General features: G+C 41.9%; 1 long non-coding RNA gene across 1 annotated transcript in view; it reads left to right on the top strand.

Moving 5' to 3' along the window:
- The window catches only part of LOC112587945, a 35278-nt gene extending 15310 nt beyond the window's left edge, over positions 1 to 19968 (top strand). The window contains exon 2 of the long non-coding RNA XR_006543108.1: positions 18789 to 19968. This is a non-coding gene — a long non-coding RNA (uncharacterized LOC112587945). The remainder of the gene's footprint in view (positions 1 to 18788) is intronic.
- Positions 19969 to 26116: the final 6148 nt, after the last annotated feature.

Consider the following 26116-nt stretch of genomic DNA (forward strand, 5'->3'; position numbering starts at 1 on the left):
TCCTTCCAAAGAAATCCCAGGGCTGATCTCCTTTAGAATGGACTGGTTGGATCTCCTTGCAGTCCAAGGGATTCTCAAGAGTCTTCTCCAACACCACAGTTCAAAAACATCAATTCTTTGGCACTCAGCTTTCTTTATAGTCGGACTCTCACATCCATGCATGACTACTGGAAAAACCTTTGACTAGACAGACCTTTGTTGGCAAAGTAATGTCTCTACTTTTTAATATGCTGTCTAAGTTGGTCATAGCTTTTCTTCCAAGCAGCAAGCATCTTTTAATTTCATGGCTGCAGTCACCATCTTCAGTGATTTTGGGGCCCCCAAAAATAAAGTCTGTTACTGTTTCCATTGTTTCCCCATCTATTTACCATGAAGTGATGGGACCAGATGCCATGATCTTAATTTTCTGAATGTTGGGTTTTAAGCCAGCTTTTTCATTCTCCTCTTTCACCTTCATCAAGAGGCTCTTTAGTTCCTCTTCACTTTCTGTCATAAAAGTGGTGTCATCTGCATATCTGAGGTTATTGATATTTCTCCCAGCAATCTTGATTCCAGCTTGTGCTTCATCCAGCCCAGCATTTTGCATGATGTACTCTGCATAAAGGTTAAATAAGCAGGGTGACAATATACAGCTTTGATGTACTCCTTTCCCAGTCTGGCCGATTAATACCAGTAGAGAAGAAAGATATGATAGAACTCCTTGAAAGTGAAAGTTTCTCCATCATGTCTAACTCTTTGCGACCCCGTGGACTACACAGTCCATGGAATTCTCTAGGCCAGAATCCTGGAGTGGGTAGCCTTTCCCTTCTCCAGGGGATCTTCCCAACCCAGGGATCGAACCCAGGTCTACCGCATTAAGGCAGATTCTTTACCAGCTAAGCCACAAGGGAAGCCCAAGAATACTGGAATAGGTAGCCTATCCCTTGTCTAGGAGATCTTCCTGACCCAGGGATCAAACTGGGGTCTCCTGCACTGCAGGTAGGTTCTTTACCAGTGAGCTATCAGGGAACCCATAGAGCTCCTTGGTTGTTCTTATGTCTTAGAATGGCTTTCCTTTCTTTCTGCATAAAGAGAATTCTGGTTCAAACAGAAAGCATGTTTTCCTGAAATTGTCAATGCCATCACTTACTCCTTTGTAGAAGTAGCATGCTTACTTTGTTCTTGCTTTGAGACTCGATCAACTCCCATGCACAGTGAGTGGGTCCACCAGAGTTCTGTGCTTATGGGGTATCACAGGTTCAACATGCAAATGAGGCAGCAAAGAGTGGGGGAGACACAAATTTACAAGTATCACCTCTGCTCCTGTGTGTGCTCTACTGTTCCGTCAGAGTTTGTTTACAATACAAGAATTTAAAGATAAAAGTATTAAGAACTTCAAGATGGCAGCAACAGAGCATTAAACCAACCATGGTACCCTTCTAAGCACAGGGCCCTGTGTGGCTCCACAGGATTTGTGAAGCTGGCCTGGTTGTGTTATGCAGTAGTCATTGTTCTCTGTGTTTCCCCTATTGTAATGAATTTAACTCTCTCAGCATGGTGCACAATTCACATTTGGTCTACGTTACAGGGTCGCACTGAATTAATTCCCACAAACACCCAGGATTATGAGAGAGCAGGGAGAGCTCCTGCAAGAGCAACTCCCTGAGAAAATGTTGAGTGCATATTTATTGAGAACTTATCTGGCATTCAGTAACAGAGCTCAGCAAAGTGATAGTAAGACTTTGAAGATAAGGAAGTTTGTTCTGCATACAGAACAACATCTGCTGAGGCTGACATGTCAGCCAAGGTATCTCTCTTAAGAGCGAGAGAAAGAGCATGTAAGGAAAGGGAAAGACAAAACAGTCTCTAGAAATCAAGGCCTTGAAAAAGTAACAACATTTATATTCGCATAGGTCTATATGATATTCTGTGGCTTAACATTTTCATGGTCAGGATTTATCAGAGTATGTCTTTGTCTGAAGCTGTAATGTCAAAATGTCACTTCTTACTGTATATCTGCTTAATGCATTTAGAGTGAGAAAGTTATGAAGACAACAAAAACAACAAAAAGAATCTTAATTTAAAAATGGATGACTTTTAAAAACACCAATACAGTATACTAACGCATATATATGGAATTTAGAAAGATGGTAACAATAACCCTGTGTACGAGAAAGCAAAAGAGACACTGATGTATAGAACAGTCTTATGGACTCTGTGGGAGAGGGAGAGGGTGGGAAGATTGGGGAGAATGGCATTGAAACATGTAAAATATCATGTATGAAATGAGTTGCCAGTCCAGGTTCGATGCACGATACTGGATGCTTGGGGCTGGTGCACTGGGACGACCCAGAGGGATGGAATGGGGAGGGAGGAGGGAGGAGGGTTCAGGATGGGGAACACATGTATACCTGTGGCGGATTAATTTTGATATTTGGCAAATCTAATACAGTTATGTAAAGTTTAAAAATAAAATAAAATTAAAAAAAAAATAAAATAAAGAAGCATTGAGAAGTGAACAGAAAAAAAAAATAAAAAATAAAAAAAAATAAAAATGGATGACTTTTAAAGAGCTATATGATAAAAAAAAAAAAGCACCAACTGAATAGGTTGAACCAACTGAATTATATGAGGTGAGTCATTAATTACATTGGCCAAAATCTGGCTAAGTGTCATGGAAACCAAGCTTCACCTATTGTTTTGCTCTGTCATCTTTGGCACAGAAAATTCATCCTGATGGGCAAAAGGTAACTGTTCCAACTTTAGGCATCATGTTTATCGTCTAAAGAGAAAGGACAGTAACTCAACCTTAGGGATTTCTAGAAGTCTCTACATTTCAGTACCACAATTATGTTTTCTGTAGCTGCAAAAGAGCCTAAAAGATGTGTATTTTTAGCTTTTGGTCTCTTTAGTAGAGAAAGGCAAGGAAAGGGTGTTTGTGAAAGGCTCTTGGGTGGTCCATCCAGGGTGTCCACCTCAGTCTATCCCCTTGGCGATGCATAATTCATATGTTTCCTTATTTTCATATACTCATTTCATGTGGAATGCATTTACTTCTTCCCCCTACGAGTACAACTCTAGTTGTGTTCAGGTCAAAGTCCAGTATCTCCGCGTGAGCTCCAGTCCTCTTCAATAGTTCTGGCTGTGGTTCCATAGGACTTGGTAAACTTAAGATTTAAGTAATGATATCTGATCCAGATCCATCCAGTATATGATGATGGAGGAAGAAACAGGATAACTGCAACTTTAAAAAACTCCCATTTGATAAGGTACAGATGAGAAACACACAGCCCACATTACATCCTGCCGGACAGTAAGAATAAGAATGAGGCCCTTGTGCTTAGGCAGCAAAGTCACTTTCCTCTGACCCTGGTTCTGCCTTCTGGGGAAATCCTCTCTGTTTATTTTCCTTTGTCCCATAGCTGTATGTTTGAAGACCTTCCTGGTGACTGTCTCTTGGGGCCACATCTGACCTAAGCATTTAGGAGGATGCCCTTCCTAGAGGCTTCTCAGCCTTTGAAAATCTTTCTCTATGTTTGAATTTAGGTTAAGAGTCCAGTTAGGGACCAGCTGTCAACCAATCTTGAGTTTGTTTTTTTTTGTTTCATTGTGTTATTATTGTTGTTGCGATAGAGTTTCACCATAACATAGTCTTCTACATTCATTTCTATCATTTGCCCTCCAGAATCATCTGTACTCATCTCAGCCCTCCTCTGTGCTCTGGGAAGCTGACCTGTATGCATGGCCTCAATGATTCTCTTGCTGTCAGGCTTTCTGTTGGGCTTGGTCAATGGTAGGGGGATTCTGGTAGAGATCACCAAGAGGAGGGAGGGAGATCAGGGTATCTTTACCCTAGATATCTTTCTGCTGGGTTCCATGGGCCTGTCGATGGTCATGTGCTGTGCTGTGCTTAGTCGCTCAGTCATGTCCGACTCTCATCCGTGGGGATTCTCTAGGCAAGAATACTGGAGTGGGTTGCCATGCCATCCTCCAGGGGATCTTCCCAATCAAGGGATAGAACCCAGATCTCCTGTATTACCTGTGGATTCTTTACTGTCTGAGCCACCAGGGAAGCCCATCAAAGGTCATAACTCCTGTCAAATGGCCTTCTCTGAATTCTGATAACTGCTCCCTCTCCTTGCCCTTCAGGTTTAAGAGTGGCAATGAACTGACATATATGCACTACTATATGTGAGACATAGCTAGTGGGTGGCTACCGTATGACACAGGGAGCTGAGCTTGGTGCTCTGTGATGACCTAGAGGGTGGAATGGGTGTGTGGGAGGGAGGTTCAAGGTAGGGGGGACTTATGTATACATAGAGCTGATTCACGCTGTTGTATAGCAGAAACTAGCACAACATTGTAAAGCAATTATCCTCCAATTTTAGAAAATTTCTTTTAAAGAGTGGCACTAGCTCCCTGCCATGACTCCACCCCACTATCCTCTGTGATTTTCCTACACCCTCTCTGCATCTGTGTCAATAGTCCTTTTTATTTATTTATTTTTGGTTATTACTGTTTTAATTTTGGCTGCGCTGGGCCTTCGCTGCGGCACACAGGCTTTCTCCAGCGACCTTTCTTTTTGCAGCATCTGGTGTGGTTGCCCTGTGGCTTGTGGGACCTTAGTTCTCTGACGAGGGATCAAACCCATGTTCACTGCATTAGAACATGGATTCTTATCCACTGGACCACCAGGGAAGTTCCAAAGAGTCCTTTTTAAAAACTCTCCTCAGATTACCCATATGCATTATACTCTCCATTTCCTGCCAGAATTCTAATTACTACAACTTCCAGTTTATTTGCTTCTGGTGAAATGTGTTTATAGGTATGAATGTTTTAGAAAATTGCATAGTGTCATGATAAGTTGCATGAAAATTTTGAGAAATTTGAAATTTCTCTTATATAGTGGATGGAAAATCAAATCAATTGTGGGTCACCATTATCATACAATTGAGTGTGTTATTATTATTATACAGCTAAAGGTCATGTAAATGTTTGAAAGTAATAGGATAAGAATGCAATGACGTAAATGCTATAGCATTTAAAAGCATGAGTGGTTTCAGAAATCAGCGAGGCATAGTGTATCATTATTACTTCCGCTTTACAGTTGGGATAGTAAAGTCTCAAGAGGTTAAGTAACTTGGCAATTAACAAGCAGCTGCTGCTGCTGCTAAATCACCATAGACGGTGACCCCATCTGTGTGACCCCATAGACGGCAGCCCACCAGACTCCCCCGTCCCTGGGATTCTCCAGGCAAGAACACTGGAGTGGGTTGCCATTTCCTTCTCCATAACAAGCAGCGGAGCTGAGATTTTAATTCAAGGAGTCTGTCTACAAATTTTTGCTCTTACCTTCACCCACTGATTCTCAGGGAAGTACCTGGAAATAGTTGGACCTCAGGCAGGTTCAGGTGATATTAGAAATGCCAGATTGTAAATTTTAAAGCTGCATGGTGTCCTTTAATTTCTCATAGTTAAGTAAAGAGACCACTTTGGAATGGGAAACAAACTCAGATTTTTTGAAAACCACAGGATTCTGCAACTATTAGAAACTAGCCAGAACATACAGGTTGAGTTAATTTCTTTCTCTCTGTTTTCATAACACCATGAACACACCACTGTTACACCTTTCATTACAGTGTTGTAATTGTTTTTATGTGTCTACCTGCCAGTCTGCGAGTTCATCAAAGGAAAAAAATTATGTCTTAGTCATCTTCATTAATGTCCTATAATATAGAATATTTAATGAAAGACCAATTAATATCTAATCTATAAATGCCCATCTAATTATACCTTAATTTAGCTCTCTATGCAGCTAGCCACGATGTAGGTGCACTTCCATTGATTTGATTGTCACTAGCCATTACATCTTTTAGGATCCAATTAGTATTTTTACTCTCATCAGTATTGAGACAGGTATTAATGTAATATGGACATATATGAAAAACTAAAAGCTAAGCAGCAACAACAAACAACATCAAAAGATTCAAAACCTGATTTCCCTAAGTTGAACCTTAGAAGCATGGATCAGAAGAAAGACTATTATTTATCTCCTAAAAATGTTTTGGTTTATATCCAGCTCAGTTAACCCCTTTTAGGGTCTTCACCCAGACTGGGGAAGCACATAAACAGCACAGCAAGAGATAACAAAGACACTTCTATTCAGTTCTGGGCATCCCTGGTGGCTCAGACAGCAAAGAATCTGCCAGGTTCGATCCCTGGGGCAGGAAGACACCCCTGGAGAAGGGAATGGGTAACCACTCCAGTATTCTTGCCTAAGAAATCCCATGGACAGAGGAGCCTGGCAGGCTACTGTCTATGGGGTCTGCAAAGAGTCAGATACAACTGAAGCAACTTTGCTTCAGTGTATAAGGATGCACTTATACCATATTGGAACATTGGATTTTTATAAACTTCCTGCTGAGTTATATTGTATCACAACTTTCTTCTCAGCTTCTCCAAGCAGGAGAAGGATTATTGAGATATATACTTTAGCTCACCTCTTCCTTCAGCACTTCAGTGTGGTGACAGGTGGGTTGAAGATGGATTATCTAGGCATGGATATTGGGGCTGCTCTGTGCTGCTTTGTTTCCTTGGTAATGGCAGGGATGTTGTCAGTGCTCAAGGTTTATCTATTATCCAGATTCCCTCCATCTAGCCTGAGAAACGATCAAGTATTATGCTTATAACTACCTGTCCTAGGCACACGGGAGCATTCATTTACAATATTCATTCACCCAGCTGTCTTAACACCTACTTTGTGCAAACTCCATGGCAGAGATAACAGTGATGAGATAGTCCTTATTCTCAGTAGCTTAAAATCTATTAGGGAGCCCAGATGATCTTACTTGGAACCAACAGTAGACAGTAAGGAAGAGATTAAAATATATGATCAGTCAGTCAGTTCAGTTGCTCAGTCGTGTCCGACTCTTTGCGACCCCATAAACCGCAGCACGCCAGGCCTCCCTGTCCATAACCAACTCCCAGAGTTCACTCAAACTCATGTCCATCAATCGGTGATGCCATCTAGCCATCTCATCCTCTGTTGTCCCCTTCTCCTCCTGCCCCCAATCCCTCCCAGCATCAGAGACCTTTCTAATGAGTCAACTCTTCGCATGAGGTGGCCAAAGTATTGGAGTTTCAGCTTTAGCATCATTCCTTCCAAAGAAATCCCAGGACTCATCTCCTTTGGAATGGACTGGTTGGATCTCCTTGCAGTCCAAGGGACTCTCAAGAGTCTTCTCCAACACCACAGTTCAAAAGCATCAAATCTTCGGTGCTGAGCTTTCTTCACAGTCCAACTCTCACATCCATACATGACCACTGGAAAAACCATAGCCTTGACTAGACAGACCTTTGTTGGCAAAGTAATGTCTCTGCTTTTGAATATGCTATCTGCGTTGGTCATAACTTTCCTTCCAAGGAGTAAGCGTCTTTTAATTTCATGGCTGCAATCACCATCTGCAGTGATTTGGAAGCCCCCAAAAATAAAATCTGACACTGTTTCCACTGTTTCCCCATCTATTTGCCATGAAGTGATGGCACCGGGTGCCATGATCTTCATTTTCTGAATGTTGAGCTTTAAGCCAACTTTTTCACTCTCCTCTTTCACCTTCATCAAGAGGCTTTTTAGTTCCTCTTCACTTTCTGCCATAAGGGTGGTGTCATCTGCATATCGAGGTTATTGATATTTCTCCTGGCAATCTTGATTCCAGTCTGTGTTTCTTCCAGCCCAGCGTTTCTCATGATGTACTCTGCATAGAAGTTAAATAAGCAGGGTGACAGTATACAGCCTTGACGTACTCCTTTTCCTATTTGGAACCAGTCTGTTGTTCCATGTCCAGTTCTAACTGTTGCTTCCTGACCTGCATACAGGTTTCTCAAGAGGCAGGTCAGGTGGTCTGGTATTCCCATCTCTTTCTGAAGTTTCCACAGTTTATTGTGATCTGCACAGTCAAAGGCTGTGGCATAGTCAATAAAGCAGAACTAGATGGTTTTCTGGAACTCTTTTGCTTTTTCCATGATCCAGTGGATGTTGGCAATTTGGTCTCTGGTTCCTCTGCCTTTTCTAAAACCAGCTTGAACATCTGGAAGTTCACGGTTCACATATTGCTTAAGCCTGGCTTGGAGAATTTCGAGCATTACCTTACTACCGTGTGAGATAAGTGCAATTCTGCGGTAGTTTGAGCATTCTTTGGCATTGCCTTTCTTTGGGATTGGAATGAAAACTGACCTTTTCCAGTCCCATGGCCACTGCTGAGTGTTCCAAATTTGCTGGCAAATTGAGTGCAGCACTTTCACAGCATCATCTTTCAGGATTTGAAATAGTTCAACTGGAATTCCATCACCTCCACTAGCTTTGTTCGTAGTGATGCTTTCTAAGGCCCACTTGACTTCACATTCCAGGATGTCTGGCTCTAGGTCAGTGATCACACTATTGTGATTATGTTGGTCATGAAGATCTTTTTTGCACAGTTCTTCTGTGTAATCCTGCCACCTCTTCTTAGTATCTTCTGCTTCTGTTGGTCCATACCATTTCTGTCTTTTATCGAGGCCATCTTTGCATGAAATGTTCCCTTGGTATCTCTAATTTTCTTGAAGAGCTCTCTAGTCTTTCCCATTCTGTTGTTTTCCTCTTTTTCTTTGCATTGATCACTGAGGAAGGCTTTCTTATCTCTCCTTGCTATTCTTTGGAACTCTGCATTCAGATGCTTATATCTTTCCTTTTCTCCTCTGCTTTTCACTTCTCTTCTTTACACAGGTATTTGTAAGACCTCCCCAGACAGCCATTTTGCTTTTTTGCATTTCTTTTCCATGGGGATGGTCTTGATCCCTGTCTCCTGTACAATGCCATGACCCTCCGTCCATAGTTCATCAGGCACTCACTCTATCAGATCTAGTCCCTTAAATCTATTTCTCACTTCCACTGTATAATCATAAGGGATTCGATTTAGGTCATACCTGAATGGTCTAGTGGTTTTCCCTACTTTCTTCAGTTTCAGTCTGAATTTGGCAATAAGGAGTTCATGATCTAAGCCACAGTCAGCTCCTGGTCTTGTTTTGCTGACTGTATAGAGCGTCTCCATCTTTGGCTGCGAAGAATATAATCAATCTGATTTCGGTGTTGACCATCTGGTGATGTCCATGTATAGAGTCTTCTCTTGTGTTGTTGGAAGAGGGTGTTTGCTATGACCAGTGTGTTCTCTTGGCAAAACTCTATTAGCCTTTGCCCTCCTTCATTCCGTATTGCAAGGCCATATTTGCCTGTTATCCCAGGTGTTTCTTGATTTCCTACTTTTGCATTCCAGTCCCCTATAATGAAAAAGACATCTTTTTTGGGTGTTAGTTCTAAAAGGTCTTGTAGGTCTTCATAGAACTGTTCAACTTCAGCTTCTTCAGCATTAGTGGTTGGGGCATAGACTTGGATTACTGTGATATTGAATGGTTTGCCTTGGAAACAAACAGAGATCATTCTGTCGTTTTTGAGATTGCATCCAAGTACTGCATTTCAGACTCTTTTGTTGACCATGATGGCTACTCCATTTCTTCTAAGGAATTCCTGACCACAGTAGTAGATATAATGGTCATCTGAGTTAAATTCACCCATTCCAGTCCATTTTAGTTCGCTGATTCCTAGAATGTCAACGTTTACTCTTGCCATCTCTTCTTTGACCACTTCCAATTTGCCTTGATTCATGGACCTGACATTCCAGGTTCCTATGCAATATTGCTCTTACAGCATCGGACCTTGCTTCTATCACCAGTCACATCCACAACTGGTTATTGTTTTTGCTTTGGGTCCATCCCTTCATTCTTTCTGGAGTTATTTCTCCACTGATCTCCAGTAGCATACTGGGCACCTACTGACCTGGGGAGTTCCTCTTTCAGTATCCTATCATTTTGCCTTTTCATACTGTTCATGGGGTTCTCAAGGCAAGAATACTGAAGTGGTTTGCCATTCCCTTCTCCAGTGGACCACATTCTGTCAGACTTCTCCACCATGACCCGCCCATCTTGAGTGGCCCCTCGGTCATGGCTTAGTTTCATTGAGTTAAACAAGGCTGTGGTCCTAGTGTGATTAGATTGACTAGTTTTCTGTGAGTATGGTTTCAGTGTGTCTGCCCTCTGATGCCCTTTTGCAACACCTACCATCTTACTTGGGTTTCTCTTACCTTGGGCGTGGGGTATCTCTTCACGGCTGCTCCAGCAAAGTGTAGCCACTGCTCCTTGGATGAGGGGTATCTCCTCACAGCCACCCCTCCTGACCTTGAACGTGGAATAGCTCCTCTTGGCCCTCCTGCACCCGTGCAGCCACCTCTCCTTGGACATGGGGTAGCTCCTCTTGGCCACCACCCCTGACCTTGGGTGAGGGGTAGCTCCTATGAGTTTGAAAGTTCTTGTCATAGTGTAGATACTACTACTTTGTTTGGATATATGGTTTGCAAATATTTTTTCTCAGTCAGTTGCTTTTTTCTCACCCTCTTACCAGGGTCATGTATAGAGGACATTTTTTTAATTTTCTTTTTTTATTTTTGGCCACACTGTGAGGCTTTCAGGATGTTAGTTCCTCAACTAGGGATTAAAACCCAGCCCTGGCAGTGAAAGCACCAAGTCCTAACTACTAGAGTACCAGGGTATTCCTTAAAGTTTTTAATTTTGATGAAGCCAAATTTATCAATTTTTTTTGGTTTTATATGGATCATTCTTTTGGTGTCAAGCAAGACTCTGATGCTGGGAGGGATTGGGGGCAGGAGGAGAAGGGGACAACAGAGGATGAGATGGCTGGATGGCATCACTGACTTGATGGACGTGAGTCTGGGTGTACTCCGGGAGTTGGTGATGGACAGGGAGGCCTGGCGTGCTGCAATTCATGGGGTCGCAAAGAGTCGGACACGACTGAGCGACTGAACTGAACTGAACTAAGAACATTTTGCCAAATCCTAGTACCAAAGATTTTTTCCTAGGGCTTTATAATTTCACATTAAGTCATTATCCATTTTGAGTTATTTTTTGTATTAGGCATAAGACTTATGTCAAATTTCTTCTCTTCTAATTTGTTTATTTTTGGCCTATGGATGTCCCCTTGCTCCAGAACAATTTGTTTTGCTATCTTTTCTCTGCAGAATTATTTTTGCACCTTAGTCAAGAAACAACTGGGCATATTTATGTAGGTCTATTTCTGAGTTCTCTATTTTGTTCCATTGATCTATGTGTTTCTCTCTCTTCCAATATCATATTGTCTTGGTTATTTTCATTATGTAATGTCTAGAGATTGGATAGACAGTTCCTCCCACTTTATTGTTCCTTTTGAAAATTTGTCAATTACCTGTTCATATAAAAGTTTAGAGGGGGGCTTCTCTGGTAGTTCAGCTGGTAAAGAATCTACCTGCAATGCAGGAGACTCCAGTTCAATTCCTGGGTTGGGAAGTTCCCCTGGAGAAGGGATAGCCTACGCACTCCAGTATTCTTGGGCTTCCCTGGAAGCTCAGACAGTAAAGAATCCACCTGCAATGTGGGAGACCTGGGTTGGGAAGATCCCCTGGAGGAGGCCATGGGAACCTACTTCAGTATTCTTTCCTAGAGAATCCCCATGGCCAGAGGAGCCTGGCAGGCTACAGTTCATGGGATGCAAAGAGTCAGACACAATTGAGTGACTAAGCACAGCACAGCACAGCATAAAATTTGGAACAATTTTGTCTTGGTCTATAGAAAGTCTTACTGGGATTTTGAAGGAATTATGTTAAACATGTATGTCAGTAGAAGAGAACTGACATCTTTATCACATTGAATCTTCTAATCCGTGCTCATGATACGTCCCAATACATGTTTTGCTAGATTTACACCTGTGTTTCTTTTCTTTTTTATTTCTTTTGAGCATTTACAAATGGTATTGCATTTTTAATTTTTATTTTCACATGTTCACTGGCAACACGAATGGCCTCATTACTGTTGGGTAATGATGAAAGTCTTAACTCTGTTCTAGGACTCGTCTGAGACCTCTGCAGGGAAAGGGAGATGGGGGGGAGCTCAGATTCCCTAGCTGACCTTCTCTGACACCAACCCCCTGGGAGTGTTGGGTGTCTCATTACAGCCTTACAAGTGTGGAAGCCAAGGCTCCCCGTTTGCCCTTTTCTGGCTTTGGTGAGAGTGAAGCCCTAGTGTTTTCTGTGGTATTTGGCTGGAGTGAGCTGTTATTGTCTAGAAGTTTTCTGTCTTGCCAGATTTCCCCTTTCTCGGTCCCTTGGATAAAGAGTCCTTTGGATATAGTCTTTTGTTGTTGTTGTTGTTGCTGTTTTTTCTCTGAATCTTTGGCATTTCTAAATTACTTGTTTCTTCATCTCCAAGTTTGGGATATATGGGACATAAAGAAAATCCAGTAAACTCACCACAGTATTATTCTTTGTGTCCCTAAGTCTTTAGCTGTTGTGCCTTTTTCTCTTTAATTTTTAGAGTCTTCTGATGTGTTGGAGAAACACATCTACTCCTTTTCCCTGAAAGTGAAATTAACATTTTCAGTATAAATAAAATGCTGTCCACAGAGAAGCAGGTTGGGTTAATGAGGATTGAGATGGTTGAAACAGGTCTGAGTCTAGTTTTCAAAAATGGTAAAGAAGGAAAGAAGAGGAAAGGTGAAAAAAGAGAAGAGGAAAGAAAAAAGAGAAAGAAGGGGGAGAGTGGGGGAAGCATTTCTAGGAGGATGTGAGACTGGGAATGGATCTCGGCTATGAGCACATCAACTTGACTAGAATGGGGAGTTCATATTAGAGTAGAGCAGAAACGAGATTAAGGGACTATTTGTTTGGTACTTAGTACCTTCGTGTATTCAGCTAAGAACTTGAGATACATTGTCTTATTTATCCCTCATAATTCTTTGAGGTGACTTGCAGTTTTTTGGTGAGGGAAATGAAGCTCAGAGAAATAACAGAATGCATCCAAGATCACATATTTAGTAACCAGTGAAGCGTGGGTTGAACTCATGTCTTTTCAATGTCGTAGATCATTTTTTAAAATTACTAGATCTTACTACATAATAAGATAGAGTACTCACACTATAAGCTCATGGAAATCCAAACAATGAGTTTAAAGTCAGCGCCTTGGAAGAATGAATAAATTGATAAAATTGATGTTAAAGGAGCTTGATCTATTAGTGGAAGGCAGAATATATTTAAGCTAAAAAATGAAATCACTCCCTAGCTATAGAAAACTTACTTGTTTGTTCATTTTGCATTTAATTAATTCATTCAATAAATGTTTGTTACATGCTATATCATTAATGATTCCACCAGAGCAACAGAGCCAATAGGATATATCCAACAGGAGAAAAAGAGAGACAGAGAGATACACAAACAGGGTCTTCGCAGATGTAATAAAACTAAGATGAGGTATACTGAATTCGGGTGAGTCCTAAATCCAGTGTCCTTATAAGAAGAGGAAAGTTTGGACACAGCCAGAGACACAGGTGAGAAGGCCACGTGACAGTGAAGGCAGAGGTTTTAGTGATGCATCTATGAGGAGAACCGAGGACTGGCAGCGGCCCCCAGAAACCAGAGGAGGCAAAGAAGCGTCCTTACCAAGAGTCTTTGGAGGCTCTGCCAACACCTTGGCTTTGGACTTCCGGCCTCCAGAACTGTGGGACAATACATTTCTGTTGTTTTAAACCACACAGTGGGTGGTAATTTCTTACAGCAGCCCTAGGAAGCTAATACAGAAACCAGGTTCCGTGAGTGGTGTGAGAAATGGATGAAGATTCAGGTGGAGACAAAGCTTAAGGCTAAGGCGCTTCCCCTGGAGGAGGGCGTGGCAACCCACTCCGGAATTCTTGCCTGGTGAGTCCCATGGACAGAGCAGCCTGCCAGGCTACACCATGGGGTCCCAAAGAGTCGGACACGACTGAGCAACGAACACGCACACGCAAGGGGCTTCCCTGATGGCTCAGTGGCAAAGAATCCTGCCTGTCAGTGAAGGAGACATAGGTTTGATCCCTGGTCCAGGAAGATCCCATATCTTAGTTATGGAGCAACTAAGCCCATGCACCACAGCTACTGAGCCTGTGCTCTAGAGCCCCGGGACCACAACTACTGAGCCCACGAGGCCCAACTACTGAAGCTGGTCACCTAGAGCCCCTGCTCTGTGACAAGAGAAGCCACTGAAACGAGGACCCTGAGCACCACAACTGCAGAAAAGCGGCAATAAAGACCCAGCAGAGTCAAAAACAAATACACATAAATAAGTAAAAGTATTTTTAAACCTGAAAGCTAAGAATGAAGTGGAAATGGCTAGTGCAGGTTGAGGGAGATGTGATGAACTTCTTGGTAAAGAAATATGAGAACTTCCGTGTCTGTGCCTTGCATTATCGTCCTGACTGTTGGTGTGACAGAATGGCTTAAGGCCAAAAGGTCAGTGAACTCAAGGGAATAAGCATTTTTTTGAAGATTTGTATTTAATAGCTTTAGTAGAGAAGTGTTGGGAAATAAGGACAGAGGGATGACTGATACCTAGTATTAATTAAACATTCTAGAAGGAAGGGGAGCCATCAGAGGAGACAGAGAAGGGATCCTGAATGAGATGGATAGATAGTAATAATAATTTACTAACACAGGAGGTGGGGGAAGAAAGGACAAGGGCATCTGTTAACTAGACCACAAGCTCCTTGAGGGCAAGATCTTTGTACTTTCAGCAGCCATAAGAGTGCCTGGTCCAGTCTAGGAATTTAATAAATATTTGTTTTTGTTCAGTTGCTTAGTCATGTCCAACTCTTTGTGACCCCATGGACTGCACCATGCCAGGCTTCCTGTCCATCACCATCTCCCAGAGTTTGCTCAGATTCGTGTCCATTGAGTCGGTAATGCTATCTAACCATTTTATCCTCCATCCAATAAGCTGGCTCTTCACGTCAGGTTTAATAAATGTTTAACAAATTAATATTCATTTTCTAATACAGGAGAAATCAATAAAAATGAGAGAAAAAGGGTCTATGACTTAAGCAAATACAAGACCCTAAAATCCTAATTTAAAAGAATCTGCTGATTCTTAAAATCAGAAAAAACTAAAAACTTTAAGTAGTCTACCTCCTCATTTTACAGATGAAGAAACTGAGGTCCAGAGAGATTGCTTTTGTAACTCTGGGGTTTTTGCACCAAGATGCCTTCTGTAACCAGCAGATGATTTTGTGTGTTGTAGCTGACACTAACCCCTTTCAATCATCAGTTTCTCTGGTTAATTCTTTTTCTATCCTTCAAGGAAAGTATCAGTCAGACATAGACTGTTAAAAGCAAAACTGAGAATTTAGGGGCTAAAGAGCTAACATATGAAAGTTCTGATTAGAGAAAAGAATGGTAAAGGGTTAATCTCATGATAGTAATTTGAGGTCACCAGCTAGAACCCAGACTCCTTTTGGAGGGTGGATAGGGTCACATGCAGGGTATCTAACATAACCCTCAGGGCTTAGAGATGAAGATAGCCGGTCTAGAACTACTTGAGTTTCCAACCAGAAAGTGAAATTTAACATCAATTGAAAGGACTGTTGCTGAAGCGGAAGTTCCAATACTTTGGCCACCTGATGCAAAGAGCCGACTCACTGGATAAGATGCGAAAAGCTGACTCATTGGAAAAGACCCTGATGGTGGGAAAGATTGAGGGCAAGAGGAGAAGCGGGCTACAGAGAATCAGATGATTAGATAGCATCACCAGCTCAATGGACATGAATTTGAGCAAACTCTAGGCGATAGTAGAGGACAGAGGAGGCTGGCATGCTGCAGTCCATAGGATCGCAAAGAGTCAGACACGACCTAGCAAAAAGATTCATCCCAAGTTAGGTGTTTTCATGGCTCCTTTCTGACATCTTTGCTGGGACTTGCCAAAGTCCCTGCTGCCAAGCAGATCGCCTCGCAGGGGACCGTTAGAGAGCAGGACCTGTAGTGGCAGCAAAAGGAGACAAACCTGAAGCCACCAGAGAAGACAGCTCTCAGCTGCGAACACCCTGCTAGCACAGGTCGGCTCCTGGAGCCTGCCTAGTAACGTGCTGCAAAACAGTATAAGCGAGCCTTTGAAATATTTACCATCTCTCAAGGTATATTTTGGTCTCCTAGGATTGACTCCAGAGAAGGCAATGGCACCCCACTCCAGTACTCTTGCCTGGAAAATCCCATGGACAGAGGAGCCTGGTGGGCTGGAGTCCGTGGGTCGCTAGGAGTCGGACACGACTGAGCGACTTCCCTTTCACTTTCATGCATTGGAGAAGAAAATGGCAACCCACTCCAGTGTTCTTCTTGCCTGGAGAATCCCAGGGATGGGGGAGCCTGGTGGGCTGCCATCTATGGGGTCACACAGAGTCGGACACAACTGACGTGACTTAGCAGCAGCAGCAGGATTGACTCATCTATTCCTCCACCTTTTTTTCTTTCTTTAGTTTTTCACATCCAGGAGATAGGTTATTCTGCTCTGATATAAAACTGCAGTGAGTGAATGATCTGACTAATCAGACACTAAAATAGGTTCTGCTTACAAAGCAGTTCTAGATTGGAGGCTATTATCCCAATCTTGTTTCAGTCAAGAATTTCAATTGATTTTGTTTTGAACTTTAGTCTCTTTGATTGGAGGTCTTTTTTAAAAAAAAAAAGAAAGAAAGAAAAAATAAATAGGCTTATGGAGGTGTGCTCAGGCTTCCCGTCTTTCTGAGAAGGCAATCAGCTTTCTGCTTCCTGGGGCTCCAAAAGCACAGGGCTCTGAAGCCTTGAGGAAGAAAAGGAAGATGCCAGTGAAGGGTTTTCTAGGACTACTCATTAAATGAGTTGGTTGGAGGAGAAAAATCTCTAAATGTAACAAAGTAAAGAACTGCCCCATGAGCACCAAAAGTTCAACTAGGCCCACATGCCAAAAAATACATACAATATTCTATTCTATTTTCAAACTTTTTTTGCAGTGTAAGGTATGCAAATTAGAAAATAACAGAGGCAATTATCAAAATCACCCATTTGACACCAATCCTATGGCAATACACTGCCCTTGATTTGCTTTTCTGGATTTCTCAAGATTAAAAACAATTTAAATCTTCCATTTTGTACTTTGTGTTTGAATATATCTTTCAGTACTTAAAGTGACTGCTGCTGCTGCTAAGTCGCTTCAGTCGTGTCCGACTCTGTGCGACCCCATAGACGGCAGCCCACCAGGCTCCCCCGTCCCTGGGATTCTCCAGGCAAGAACAATGGAGTGGGTTGCCATTTCCTTCTCCAATGCATGAAGGTGAAAAGTGAAAGTGAAGTCGCTCAGTCATGGCTGGCTACTGAGACTTAAAATAGGGGCAAAAAATAAAAACAATGATCATTTTTATTGAAAATTACCAATAAACAACTATTTCAATGACTAACTGGAAATGATGGAAACAAGAAATCTGTCTGATTTAAGAAAATGTACTCTCTCTTACATTTGGGCTGGATGAAGCACAAGCTGGAATCAAGATTGCCGGGAGAAATATCAATAACCTCATATATGCAGATGACACCACCCTTATGACAGAAAGTGAAGAGGAACTAAGGAGCCTCCTGATGAAAGTGAAAGGGGAGAGTGAAAAAGTTGGCATAAAATTCAACATTCAGAAAATTAAGATGATGGCATCTGGTCCCATCACTTCATGGCAAATAGATGGGGAAACAGTGGAAACAGTGACAGAATTTATTTTGGGGGGCTCCAAAATCACTGCAGATGGTAACTGCAGCCATGAAATTAAAAGATGCTTGCTCCTTGGAAGAAAAGTTATGACCAACCTAGACAGCATTTTAAAAAGCGGAGACATTTCTTTGCCAACAAAGGTCCATCTAATCAAAGCTATGGTTTTTCCAGTAGTCATGTATGGATGTGAGAGTTGGACTATAAAGAAAGCTGAGTGCCAAAGAATTGATGCTTTTATTTTATTTTTTTTTTTTAGAATTGATTATTTTAAACTGTGGTGTTGGAGAAGACTCTTGAGAGTCCCTTGGACTTCAAGGAGATCCAACTGGTCCATCCTAAAGGAAATCAGTCCTGAATATTCATTGGAAGGACTGATGCTGAAGCTGAAATTCCAATACTTTGGCCACCTGATGCAAAGAGCTGACTCGTATGAAAAGACTCTGATGCTGGGAAAGATTGAGGGCAGGAGGAGAAGGGGATGACAGAGGATGAGATGGTTGGATGGCATCACCAACTCAATGGAAATGAGTTTGAGTAAACTCCAGGAGTTGGTGATGGACAGGGAGGCCTGGCGTGTTGCAGTCCATGGGGTCGCAAAAAGTCAGACATGACTGAGCGACTGAACTGAACTCTCTCTTATAAAAGGCAGAAAGAGACACATTCAACTAGTCAAACACCTGAATGCACCTTACTGACCCAGAGGGCAACTACCACATTCATCACCACCAGAATCCTTAGCATAATAAAAAATGACTTTTGGTTACCAGTTAGAAATATCATATGAAATAATGAAATGATAATCCCATTCAGGAGAAATTAAAATTGCCTTGTAGATTTAAAATAGCTACCAGGCTTAATTTTCAGTACGTAACCAGGAATGACCCTATGCGTACTTCACAGGACAGACCTCTCCCCGTGTCCTCTGCCTGCCTCTTGTAGAAAAACTTTAGCCTCCTAGGCCTTCCCTGAGTTTCAAAGAATACATTTTATCAGAGTAATGAGAAAATGCAGAAAGAAAGGAAAATAGTCAAGCAAGACAAAAATAATAATAGATTAGCCATTAAACAAAGTCAAAGACTTTTAGTTCCTCCTCAAGGGCTACAGATAAGATTCTGAGCCACATCCTTTGCGTTGTTTTGCAGATACTAAAACCCCCACCAGGTGAGAAAAGTTAACTGTATGCTGACCACCAGCAGATAGACCCCAGAGTGGTTGGAACCTGGAGACTGAGGATGTTGAATTCCAGTTACCTCACCATCAACCAATCAGAAGGATATCCACAAGCTCATCACATACCTCACAACCCCTGTCCCTCACCCTGTCTCTAAAAACCTTTCTCTGAAAGCCACTGGGGACTTTGGGCCTTTTGAAAACTAGCTGCCTGCACTCCTTTCTTGGCACCCTGCAATAAACACTGCACTTTGCTTCACCGAAACCCAGGGGCAATAGATGGGCTTTACCGCTCCCAGGCGAGCAGACCCGAGCTTGCTTTTGTAACAGATACATGGCTCTATGGAGACCGTTGCTATTTGTCATTTAAATGAAAGACTAAGTTATGTTTAATGTAGTTTATTTTCCAGTACATTGCTTGATTTATCCTAACCCATACAATCATAGCGTTTGTCATACATTTTACAAAAAGAACCAATTCATTCTTTTGTTGTTGCAAAAAGATTTAAGTGATCAATAGCTTGGAGCTGAAGAGGCTAATCAGTTTTACAAATCAAAATAATACCTTGTAAAGCTAAATAGCATGTGTCTCCACAGTTGAATTGTGTCAGATTCTATAGCACAAGAAACAGTACTTTGCTGGCCTGCTAGATACCTCCTCAGAGCTTTAGGCAAATCACTTCAGCTAGAATCTATGGTTCATAATAACAAAGAGAAGTCAAGCGTATACAAAGAGGAATGCGTATTTCAAGAATGTGCTTCTGGCATTTAATCCACTAAATTATCTCCTAAACTATTTCTTTGCTATTTTAAGTAGGTGCTTTGGGGACACATCAATATGATTTGTGGATATTTGAAGCAGGTCAGGAAATGGCAGGAAGTGCCCTGATTACCTCTCGATGTTTCTGTTGCCCCTGAAGTGCTAGAGATTGCATTCACAACATAAGGTTTGTCAGACAAATGAGACCCTTCTCTACCCTCTCTACTGTTGTGTCCTGCACCCCCATCATCTCCTGTAGCCCCAGTTTTATGCCTACATGGCTCTCGCTTTGGCATCGGCCTACCTGTGTCTCTCTAGATCACCGCTCTGCACATACCAGGGGGTGCCTGCACACTCATCTTCAACGACCAGTCGTCAGGTGGAATAGGAAATGTCCCAGGATGTCTAAGGCTCTTAGACCAGTGTTCCAAATGTGCTTCTGTTTCTAGACCATTAGAGCTCCAAACTCTAACCCTGGTTCAAGGTAGGCTTCATTCCCAAAAGTAAAGTGGCAAGACTATCAGACTGAATAAAGAATGAAGTTCCAGTCTCTGGGGCGTCAGCTCCAGGAAACTCTCATTTTCTCTGTGACCACAGCTCCCTGCGTGTGACCTTTCGCATGCACTTACTTTTTTATCAGTTTTATAGATGCATAATAAATTTCAAATTTAAACTATAGAAATTGATAAGTTCTGTCTGATTATACATCTGTGAAACCAGCACCATAGTGAAGATCATAAACATATTTATCACCTCATGCCCTCTTAGCCCTACCTCCCTGCGCAGGTAACCACTGATCTGCTTTCTGTCACCATAGATTGGTCTGCATTTTCTAGAATTCTATATAAATGGAATTATGAAGTGTACCTTTTTTTGAGGTCTGGCCTTTTACTCAAAATAATTATTTTGATGTTCATCCACATTATAGTATATATCAATAGTTGGTTTCATTTCTGAGTAGTATTCCATGGTATGTATGTGCCATAATTTGTTAACACAATTACCTGTTGATAAATGTTGAGGTTGTCTCCAGTTTGGAACTATATTCTGTGAATATTCGTGTACTAGTCTTGTGTATGGATATGTACTTGCATTTCCCTACAAGTGGGATGATTGGATCATCTAACAGTGCATATTTAACACTTTAAGGAAGTGATTATGCCATTTGATGCGATCAGTGGACTAGTTCCTGTGACTACTGAAACAAAGTCCTGTGAATTTGGTGTCTTAAAACAATAGAAATTTATTCTCTCATAGTTTTAAGGCCAGAAGTCCAAATCAGTATTGCTGGGTTGAAATCAAGATGCTGGTGGGGCAGCATTCCCTCTGAAGCTGTGAGAGAGACTGCTCTATGCTTCTTCCACCTTCTCGTGGTTGGCTGCATTCTTTGACCTCTGGCTACATCATCCACGTCCACTTCTGCAGTCACATGTCTTCCTCCTCTTCTGTCCGTGAAATCTCCCATAAAACACTTGTGATAACCTTTAGGGCCCACCTAGTTGGCTGCCGTCTATGGGGTTGCACAGAGTCGGACACAACTGAAGTGACTTAGCAGCAGCAGCAGCAGTTAGTCTTCTCAAGATCATCAACTCAGTTGCATCTCCAAAGACATCCTTCCCCTTTTATGATCAAGGAAGGTAAGTCTCACGTTCCATGAACTAGGAGGTGGATAGCTCTTGTGAGGGGGCATTTTTTCAGCCTACCCACAGCCAGTCCTTTTATTTTAGCCAGTATAACAGGATTTGTGAATGGGTGGCGGGGGGCAGTTATTGTTATGGGCTTTTTTTTTTTTTTTTTTTTTTGCCACACTACAAGGTTTGTGGCATCTTAATTCCCCAGCTAGGGATTGAATCCAAATCCTTGCCAGTGAAAGCACGGTCCTAACCAAAGGACCACCAAGGAATTCTCTTCATTGAATGCTTATTGTTCTTTTCTTCCATTCATTACTCATCTTTTTTATAAGGTCATGTTTGAAAAACAAAGTCTCTCACATTATTAACATAATTTCAGTGTGGTCTATGTTGTGTGTGTGTGTGTGTGTGTGTGTGTGTGCGTGCTCAGTCATGTCCAGCTCTTTGCAACCCCATGGATGGTAGCCCATTACACTCCTCTATCCATGGGATTTCCCAGACAAGAATACTGGAGCAGGTTGCCATTTCCTACTCCAGAGGATCTTCCCAAGCCAAGGATTGAACCCACGTCTCTTGCATCTCCTGCATTGGCAGGCAGATTCTTTATCACTAGTGCCACCTGGGAAGCCCATGCAATATGTTGTTGTTCAGTTGCTCAGTTGTGTCCAACTCTTTGCGACCCCCTGGACTGCAGCTCACCAGGTTTCCCTGTCCTTCACCGTCTCCCAGAGTTTGCTCAAGCTCACGTCTGTTGAGTCAGTGATGCCATCCAACTATCTCATTCTCTGTCATCCTGTTCTCCTCCTGCCCTCAATCTTTCCCAGCATCGGGTTCTTTTCCAATGAGTCAGTTCTTGGCATCAGGTGGACAAAGTATTGGAGTTTCAGCTTCAGCATCAGTACTTCCAATGAATATTCAGTGTTGATTTCCTTTAGGATTGACTGGTTGGATCTCCTTGCTGTCCAAGGGACTCTCAAGAGTCTTCTCCAAAACCACAGTTTGAGGGCATCGATTCTTTGGTGCTCAGCCTTTTTTATGGTCCAGCTCTCACACTTGTACATGACTACTGGAAAAATCATAACTTTGACTACATGGACCTTTGTAGGCAAAGTGATATCTCTGTTTTTTAATAGACTGTCGAAGTTTGTCATTGCTTTTCTTCCAAGTGTCTTTTAATTTCATGTCTGCAGTCACCATCCACAGTGATTTTGGAGCCCAAGAGAATAAAGTCTGTCACTGTTTTCATTGTTTCCCCATTGATTTGCCATGAAGTAATGGGACCAGATGCCATGATCTTCGTTTTTTGAATGTTGAGCTTATTTTATTTTTTATTGAGATATAATTGGTGGTTTAGTCACTAAGTCATGTCTGACTCTTATGACTCCATGAACTGTAACCCTCCAGGCTTCTCTGTCTATGGGATTTCTCAGGCAAGAATACTGGAGTGAGTTGCCATTTCCTTCTCCAGGGGATCTTCCCGACCCAGGAATTGAACCCGGGTCTCATGCATTGCAGGCAGATTCTTTACTGACTGAGCTATTGAGATATAATTAACAAATCATAAAATTCACCCTCTTAAAGTACACAATTCATAAGGTTGGGCAACAATCACCACTGTCTAATTACAGAACATTTTCATCACCACAGAAAGGAACACCATGCCCATCAGAATCACACCTCATTCCCTTTTCTGCCCTCCCCACTCCATGACCCCTGGCAACATTAATTTACTCCCTGTCTCTCTGGTGTTGCCTATTCTGAACATGTCATATAAATGAAGTCCCAAGTCCCATGGTCACTATCTACAAGCTGGAGACCCAGGAAACCCAATGGGGGTAGTTCAGTCTGAATCCAAAGACCTGAGAACCAGGGAAGTCAGCGGTGCAATTTTCAGACCAAGGTCAAGAGAAGACCAATGTTTCCATTCACCCAGAACGGAAAAAGCAAATTCTTTTAAGTCAGGCAGAAAAGCAAATTCTTCCTTCCTGTGCCTTCTTGTTCTAGTCAGGCCCTCAGTAGACTGGATGATGTCCACCCACACTGAGAAGGACAATCTGTCCTTTACTGTCTTTACTGTCTGCAATTCAAATGCTAATCTCACCTGGAAACACTCTCACAGACTCATGCAAAAATGTCTAGCCATATATCTTGGCACCTTGTGATCCTGTCAAGCTGACACATAAAACTATCATGAAGATCATCCATGTTGTATCATATACTAGTACTTCTTTCCTGTTTATGATTATATAATATTCTGTTATAGGCATATACCACATTTTGTTTATCCATTCATCAGTTGATGGATATATGGGCTGGTAGGGCACTATACATGATGATGCTATCAACATCCATGTAAAATTTTTTGCTTTAGTATATGTTTTTAATTCTTTTGTGTATATACCTAGAAGTGGAATTGTTAGGTTGTACAGTAATGCTATGTTAAACATTTTGAGGACCTTTCAACTGTTTTCCAGAATAGCTGTACCATTTTACATTACAATCAGGAATATATGAGGGTTCCTATTTCCCTACAGTCTCTTCAACGTTTATGATTACCTTTTTTAATCACGGCCATCCTAATGGGTATGATTCTTTAGATTTGTATTTCTCTAAAGACTAATAATGTTGAACATCTTTTCACATGTTTATTCGTTAGTAGCTGATTTGAAGTCTCTGGTGATTTTAACATCTGAGCTTCCCCAGGGACAGTTCCTATTATTTGCTATCTTCTTTCCTGTTTAAAGGGCCATGTTTTCTTATTTCTTGGCACACTTGTAATTTTTTTATTAAAAATTGAAACATCTAAATAATAAATTGTGGCAACTCTGGAAATCAGATTTTCTCCCCTTTCAGCATTTGTTGTTGCTATTTGTTTGTTTTAGTGACTTTTCTGAAAAACAAGGTCTGTGTTCTTTGTTGTATGTGGTTGTTTCAGTCTCTGCTTAGTTACCTTAGTGGCCAGGTAATTATTGGGCAGAGATTTCCTTCAATACCTGGAACCAAAAAACTCTCCCAGTCTTTGCCAACAGGCTCTCTGTGTGTTGGAGCATGCCTTCAATGCTCAATCAGGAAGTTAACAACTCTGCCTTAGCCTTCACTTTCTATTTCTTTGGGCCCTCAAGTTTATCCAGAGCTGAAGTTAATGGCCTTCTTAGGCCTTGCCACAGCATGCATGGAGTTCTGGGCATAAATAGCCTCATATATGCATGACTTTCTAGATTCTTAGGAATATGTCAGAGCTTTTCAAAGTCCCTATGGATATCTTACTCCTGATATTTTCCTTTAAAGTTTTTTGGTTAGCCTATTGTTTATCCCAATTTCATCTATCACCCCTTGTAGTCAAAAAGTTAAACAATTGCCACTAACTGTTTGTACAAACACCCCTGTGGAAAATGCTCTTCCCACTAGATGAATTCCATACTGAGTCATGTCAGCTATAGATAGCCTTGCAAGTAGGGTCTTCCACGGACCACCAGACAAGTTCAGTTCAGTTCAGTTGCTCAGTCATGTCTGACTCTTTGTGACCCCATGAATCACAGCATGCTAGGCCTCCCTGTCCATCACCAACTCCCAGAGTTTACCATAACTCATGTCCATCAAGTCAGTGATGCCATCCAACCATCTCATCCTCTGGCATCCCCTTCTCCTCCTGCCCCCAATCCCTCCCAGCATGAGGGTCTTTTCCAATGAGTCAACTCTTCGCATGAGGTGACCAAAGTATTGGAGTTTCAGCTTCAGCATCAGTCCTTCCAATGAACACCCAGGACTGATCTCCTTTAGAATGGACTGGTTGGATCTCCTTGCAGTCCAAGGGACTCTCAAGAGTCTTCTCCAACACCACAGTTCAAAAGCATCAATTCTTCGGCGCTCAGCTTTCTTCACAGTCCGACTCTCACGTCCATACATGACCACTGGAAAAACCATAGCCTTGACTAGACGGACCTTTGTTGGCAAAGTAATGTCTCTGCTTTTCAATATGCTATCTAGGTTGGTCACAACTTTCCTTCCAAGGAGTAAGCATCTTTTTAATTTCATGGCTGCAGTCACCATCTGCAGTGATTCTGGAGCCCCAAAAAATAAAGTCTGACACTGTTTCCCCATCTATTTGCCATGAAGTGATGGGACCTGATACCATGATCTTCGTTTTCTGAATGTTGAGCTTTAAGCCAAATTTTTCACTCTCCTCTTCCACTTTCATCAAGAGGCTTTTTAGTTCCTCTTCACTTTCTGCCATAAGGGTGGTGTCATCTGGATATCTGAGGTTATTGATATTTCTCCCAGCAATCTTGATTCCAGCTTGTGCTTCCTCCAGCCCAGCATTTCTCATGATGTACTCTGCATATACGTTAAATGACCAGGGTGACAATATACAGCCTTGACGTACTCCTTTTCCTATTTGGAACCAGTCTGTTGTTCCATGTACAGTTCTAACTGTTGCTTCCTGACCTGCATATAGGTCTCTCAAGACAAGTTAGATGATGATAATTCTCTGGAACTGAGGCTTTGAAGGAGGTACAACTCCATTCTGCAACTTCCAGTGGCTTCCAGGTGGCTAATTATCAACATGATTGCAGGCTGTTGGTTTTCAAGGCTACCTTGGAGCTAGAGAGGGGTGTTGGAAGAGCTACCATGGAGCTAGAGAAGGGGTGTTGGAAGAGGGCAAGTTAAAATGCTACAAATCTCACTGTTTTTACTGAGATTGAGCCATTTCCCCTGAATAAACACTCCTCAGATTGCTGCAAGCCTTGGCTTTGTATATAGTTTGGGAAAAGTTGACTGAAATTTTTTAGCTCTTTTCTTATTCCTTTTATAAAGAATTTTTGGAGTTCCTTAGTCTGCCATTTTCTCTGACATTACTGCTCTGTAGCTTATTTAAGATGACATATTTTGCACTCAAATGGTTATATCC

Source organism: Bubalus bubalis, chromosome 11, assembly GCF_019923935.1.
Source record: "Bubalus bubalis isolate 160015118507 breed Murrah chromosome 11, NDDB_SH_1, whole genome shotgun sequence".
Taxonomy (NCBI): Eukaryota; Metazoa; Chordata; class Mammalia; order Artiodactyla; family Bovidae; genus Bubalus; species Bubalus bubalis.